The sequence below is a fragment of the Ixodes scapularis genome, unplaced genomic scaffold, assembly GCF_016920785.2.
Source record: "Ixodes scapularis isolate PalLabHiFi unplaced genomic scaffold, ASM1692078v2 PGA_scaffold8__174_contigs__length_109621045, whole genome shotgun sequence".
NCBI classification, from domain to species: Eukaryota; Metazoa; Arthropoda; class Arachnida; order Ixodida; family Ixodidae; genus Ixodes; species Ixodes scapularis.
The window spans coordinates 7,960,083-7,966,626 of record NW_024609883.1 but is presented as its reverse complement, the minus strand read 5'-3'; the positions used below and the strand labels follow the sequence as shown (position 1 = coordinate 7,966,626).

The 6,544-nt window shown below is 48.3% G+C and overlaps 1 pseudogene; it reads left to right on the top strand.

Moving 5' to 3' along the window:
- The first annotated feature begins 4,204 nt into the window (after positions 1–4,204).
- LOC8025413 lies at positions 4,205–6,105 on the top strand (annotated as a pseudogene).
- Positions 6,106–6,544: the final 439 nt, after the last annotated feature.

Genomic DNA, 6,544 nt, shown 5'->3' with positions numbered 1-6,544 from the left:
CCCTTCCCCCCCCCCCCCCCCCCCCCCCCCCCCCGCCCCCCGATGATCCCCGTTTTTAGCGTCTGCATGAGAAAATTCACCAAAAAGCACCGGTATTGGTGAAATAAATAAACGCCGATAAACATCCGCCGATTTTGTTATAAATAAACAGCCTATGATGTATAATATGTTACTTCGCTCACTCTCTTTTAAAATCGATTTTGTATTTCATTGCTAGTTTTCCACGTTGCATAAACATGTAAAGTGCCAAAAATGCATTGTTTGCTTTGTGCCATGACAAATTTTCGCGTTGTTTCTCGCCAGCCATGTCTGCTCTTGAATCACAGGGGAATTGCTCCAGAAGTATCCAGCGTCCTCACACATATTTTAATGTTAAAAGGCCTGAGCCGTTCAGTGTCGATTCATTTGATAGACGTAACACAGCGGCTTGAAACGCGAAATTTCGTCACGGCTGCTGATACCTCGGCGGACGTTTCACGTATCTTGAAAACATAGTACACGAGAGAAAAAAAAATAAATTGCCCCATTTTTTATATTACTCCGAGAGCGTTGCGGTGAGAAGAGAACGACTTCAAGTGCGGATTTACCTTCGTCGAGGCTCCAAAATCGGGTCGACTATCGAATCCAGGTTTATCAAACTTTCATTATGCCACACCAATTAATTTTGTAAAAAAACACAGCCGACAAGTGGCCGAAAAAAGGTCCGCACGCAGCGCATTTCGGCCCCAGCGCAGCCAAAGTGCCGCTGACGCCGCGGTCGGATAGCATACAGGGCTTCCGAGGCGCCTCCTGGCGACAGATTTCCTTTTGGTGCCGCGCGCCGGCCGCCGCTCGACACACCCAACTCTCTAGCCACCATAGTCTGGGAGAGACAGTCGAGATGGGAACACTCGCGCCTTCTCGTCATTTTGGACGGGATTTTCCGAGAACAGCTGCCGCAGCCGGCGCCGCCGCCGCCGCTCGAAGGAAATAGATGTAAACACAACCCGCTCGTCGCCGCCACCACCGGGAGCGGATCCGCTCCCGCGGCAGCGGATCCGCTCCCGCGGCAGCGGATTTCTTTTCAGGTGTAAACGTACCAAGAGCTGCGCTCTTAAAAGAACAAGACGTCATTTTCCGGTCATTTCTTATATCTACGGGATTTCTCATAAGCTCAAAGCGGTTGTAGAACGATTCCCCCGATATCATTTCCCCCGCCCCAAATGCCCCGTGTCATTTTACCCGAGTGTCGAAATCCTCGTTTTCGAAATCCCCGTCTCGCATGCACCGAGTGTCAATATTCCCATGCCAATTCCCCGCTATGCACCTGCGGACGGTTCGGTTTTGTGTTCTGCGGTGCACAGACATTTCGTTTCACGGATCGGTATGCTTTTTCAGTGTACTACACGTTGGCGCTTTGACTTTTCGGCGCACGGAATGTTTTATGCATGGTCATTTCAACTTGTAATTTTCCATCGGTTATTACTAAAATTAGGAGTTTTATTTTAAAACCTTCAATTTTATCTACTGCGAAATACTTATTTTTTTTTACATTTGTTATTCACTCGTGCATAATGTTAAATCACTCGCGCATGTCTGCTAATATTCGACCACCGTTTCCTGCACATTGACCTCGACTCTTTGACCTCAACATCCAAGATGGCAGTGCTATCGTTGCTCCCAGAACTCATCCAAGATTCTCGAGGCCTTTTGTGTAGATTAAAGGCCTGTTCACACATTTAGCGGAGCGCTAAGTTAGCGCTAAGTGAGCGCTCATGTGGCGCTTCCTAGCGCGTGACTTAGTTCTAACATAGCGCGCGATTAGCGCTTCTGCAGCGCCTTGTTAGCGCTCCAGTAGCGCTTCAGTAGCGCCGTGTTAGCGCTTCTTGTACCGCGGTGCTGCGGATTAGCGCGTGCACTGCGGTTCCGGTTCCTGTGGTTGGGTGTGCATCAGCAGCACCATAGCGGACATGTGGGATGCTGAAATAGAAATGTGACGTCTAGATACGCGATTAGTGCATATGTGTGTGGACGGCTTAACGCCCAGAAGAGCCTTCTGGGTGCGCGAAATCTTTCGCCACCGAGATACCGACGGGTACCCGGTGAACATTGTTCCTAGGCTGCGGGACAGAGACACAGAGGTCTCTCGAAAGCGGTTATTTTTAACTGCGTGTCTTTGAAACCAGGGTCACGCATATCGAATAGAAATCGATGAGGTCGTACCCAATCAATTAGTCGCTCAAAGTCCATGACTCTGGATCGCCTGCCCCACCCTGTGCTTAGAGAGCGGCTCTTTTACTTCCTCTTCTTTCAATGCCAAAGGAAAAATAACAACAAAGGAATCGCCGTACACGCGCTATTCCACAACAGCAAGCACGACATAAGGAGCGTGAGAGCGCTAACAAAGCGCTTCTGTCGCGCTAACAAAGCGCTTCTGAAGCGCTAACAGAGCGCTACTGAAGCGCTAACCGAGCGCTACATCACGCGCTAGGAAGCGCCACATGAGCGCTCCTTGGAGCGCTCACGTAGCGCTAACTTAGCGCTCCGCTGCATGTGTGAACCGGCCTTAACACGCTGCGCTTCATTAATGTTCACTTTTTCTGCTACTTTATTTTCTTAGAAACCTTTATTTTTTTTGTTAACGCGCTGGGTCGGTAGCTTTCCTTTTTTATTCGTCTTGTTTTGCCCGTGCCACACGGGCACCTTGAATGCCATTTACCCCTCATTCACACTGGAAGCGGAACCGCGATCGCAAAGCGGTTGCGAACGCGGTTGTATAAAGATCCAGTACAATTGCACGGGCACTTGATGTCATCGAGTGCGCGTGCAATTGCACTAGATTTTTATACAACCGCGTTCGCAACCGCTTTGCGAACGCGGATCCGCTTGCAGTGTGAATGAGCGGTTACAGCGAATGACATTTGTGTGATCGGCGAACCAGCTCGCAATCGTTCGCGCGTGGAATGCGCCACGCCCGGAGTGTCGCGCACTGATTGGCCGTCCGCTCAAATGTCATTCGTTGTAAATGGAATTCGCGTTGCCCGTGTGGCACGGGTGTAATACCAAGGCTTCGGGGAAAAGCCAGGGGAACTAATAAGGGGATAAGGGGATAATAGAAAAGGGTTTTGAGGACGGGGGAGATAACGCGGGGAATTAGTAGCGGGGATTTTGACACAGGTGTTTTGGGATTGGGTTATTTAGTGTGCGAAATTGTTTGGTGTCGACTTGGCTTTCGGTACAAACTTCAAACATAACCGGCTGACACCTTTTCAGGAGAGTCAGAAAGGGTGCCAGAAGGCCCACCGAGACAAGTCAGTACCTTTCAGGGATGGAGTGATCTATCAGTTACCGTTATATTGTGGGTTTCAACACGTGGGACGGACGTCAAGATGTATAAATGATTGACTGTCAGAACACAAAAGGAACGTAAAAATAAACGCACAGCATTCGGAGATTGCTAAATACCTGGATGAATGCAACAATTGTACTCCACTTTGGTCGGAAACGGATGTTTTGCACAAGGAGGTCAACGATATCAAAAGGATGGTAGGCGAGGCAGTTAAACTAATTCGATGGGGAACTGTATCAGTCGCGCATCGATGCAACTTGGTAGCAAATACAAGTTTCTAACGCGATAAAAAGTGTCTTCCTTTTTCTTTTTCTTCTTTTTTTTACATGTGCGTTGATAGTTTAACCAAGAACAGGGCAGTGGGCCTCTTTGGGTCGAGGCGGGGGTAGCTGGGGAGGTTTGGTTGTTTGAAGGTTGGATGACTCACCGTTCTTGGTTTGCCAGTTCCGTAAGTGGGCAGTTCCCTTTGTTGTTCGCTTCGTGGAGGAAAAGAAGGGGGGAGGGTTTGTGCTGGGTCTCGTAGGGTTCTTCGATATTCCGGGAAAGGGTCTTTTCGCCTTACTTTCAACGTTTAGTTTTGTATAACGAAGGGTGGCCTTGACGGTTTTGGTTGGTGTTACGTTTGCCGATATATAAGGAGCTGAGGAAATAAACGCAGTAGCTGATTTTGAGAAGTCGATTTTCCTGTCTGGTTCTTCAACTAAGTCCGTCCCTTCTTCCACTCTAGTCTCGGGTTTATCAAGCATGATCGAGATATAGTTTGAGTTATCCCTAATGTTAATGAATATTTGAGGACTGCGAACTGCAACTCCGAGGAAGTAATCAAAATGCTAGCAATCACCGCATCAAAACGGAATCATCCTATTTTACAACACAATGGGTATTGCTATCGATTGGATCGTCAGCACGGAGTGGACAGAGGACATGGAGATGCTCAAAGAAAGGCTGCAGTGGTCGAGCTACAACTGCCGGGTGGAAGAGTACGTTGACTCTTGTCAAGGTAAGTGGACCTTAATTTAATTCTATTTAATTACTGAAGCTGCCCATTGGTCATTTCTAAATTTTCAAATTAACTGCGTTTAAGCAAGCGAGCTTATAGACGTTCACCCGACTCGGGCTAACCGCCATAAATGACATCTCACCTTCATTGTGCGCTTTTCCTTGTTGTACACAGTTATGCTCGCCAGAGATTGCGAATACTTTGACTAATTTGCGCAGACCACTGGTGACCACGAGGACCAACTTCCGAACCCTGATGCTTGTCGGGCAAGACAAGTGATTGCTGCCGTCAAAGAGCAAGCCAAAACGACGGATGGTCGGCCACGCATGATGATTGCCGAAGCAACTAGCAAGCTGACGAGTAAGTAGAGATGTCTGAGCGCAAGCCGAATCGAAAGTCACTGATATTGAGTTATCACTATTCACCTAATGAGCTTGAATATTGCGCCTTTAGTTAGTTGTTCCACACCGAGGTACATTGTCGACGTAATTTTCAGGCTATGAGCGGCTGCAGCTGCCCTCGGTAAGTGCGCTGACCAGCTCAGCTCAGAGGGCTCGTCGCGCCGTGAAAGTGCCCCTACCAGCTCCCCAACGCCTTGAGGGCATCACCCTCCCCACCTGGCTGGAAGTATTGCCAGATGGGGAGTCTTTTTTGCTGTACGACTCCGGTGCGGGAGACAGTGATCGCCTATTTCTGTTCGCCACAGACAAGAATCTGCAACTACTCAGCCAGTATACAAACTGGTTTGCCGATGGCACCTTTGATGTATCACCATCGCTCTTTCATCAGGTGCGTCGCACGTTTAAATTGTTCTGTAAAAAGCTCATAATTTGACGGGTTTCCTTTTTTCACAGCTTTACCGTACCACTCTCTTTGCGTCGAAATCAACCGCTCCTCTATTTTAGGTGTACACAATCCACGGGCTTGTCCATGGCAAGGTTTTGCCTCTAGTGTACTGCCTCATGACCAAACGGAGCAAGGAGGCCTATGAACGCGTGTACAAGACACTGAACGAAATTTGCCCCGGACTTGCACCTGAGACGCTAATGATGGATTTTGAAGTGGCGGCCATGCGAGCGTTCCACTCCGTGTTTCCAACAGCCAGATTGACAGGGTGCTTTTTTCACCTGAAGCAGCCGTTTGTTCAACAGCTACAGGCGGAGCAGCTGATTATCAGGTAAATGCTGCTTAATATTAATAAATGCTAGGATATTTTAACTCCTCAATTTTCTTACTCAGGTATCGTGAGGACAGCGACTTCCGTTAAAAAGTGAGCAGGATTCCCGCGCTGGCTTTTGTTCGGCCTAATAAAACGAGGTACCCTCATTTTATTATTTTATCGTTTATGATAATACCTTTATGATGAGAACAACAGCATTTTTTTTTCTCTTCATGGGGCTCGGTGTACATATGTTTCTGATTAGGTACCTCGTTACGTACTTCGTGCCTTTAATAATTTACGCTTTCTGTTTTGTCTCTTTTCACGTAGGGCTAGAGGAACTCCAGAACGATGCTCCAGTAACCGATGAAGGCCTCCAAAAGATGCTGGAGTACTTCGAGAAAGTGTACGTCGGTCCTAGCTTTGGGAGGAGCCGTTCACGCCGACCGCCACAATTCCCGCACGAGTTTTGGAACTGCTACCAGAGGATCTGTGAAGGGCTGCCGCGGACCAACAATCACGTTGAGTCTTGGCACAACGCTTTTCAAAAGTCACTGGGGCTCCATCATCCAGACACCTACAAGCTGGTGGCTGCTTTCCAGAAGGAGCAAAGCCTGACGGAACAGAAGCTCGCTGACGCACTTCGTGGAGAGGCTCCGAGAGGCAGCAACGCCGCCTACGCCCGCGTCGCAAGAAATCTGAAGAACCTTGTCGACGAATACGACGAAAGATGTCTGCTGGACTACCTACGCGGTGTCGCACATTCCTTCAATTTGTAAATGTTTGGGCGTTGCTTAGTTGAATCATAAGGTATTAAACGGTTTGTCTCAAAATTTGGCTTTGTCCCCTTGACAGCTGCTACCGGCGCCTTCTGAAATTTCATGTTGCCTGCCTTACGAAAGCTATTGCGTCGTCTTCACCTTTACTCTTGCTGGTACAGGGATCTGTCCTCGTGCATAGCACCGGCGAAGAGAGAGAAAGAGCAAGCTTAATTATTTAACTCAAGTCCGAGTCGTTTATTAGTTGTTTTTTTTTTTTTTTTCAGAGGACGAGGATG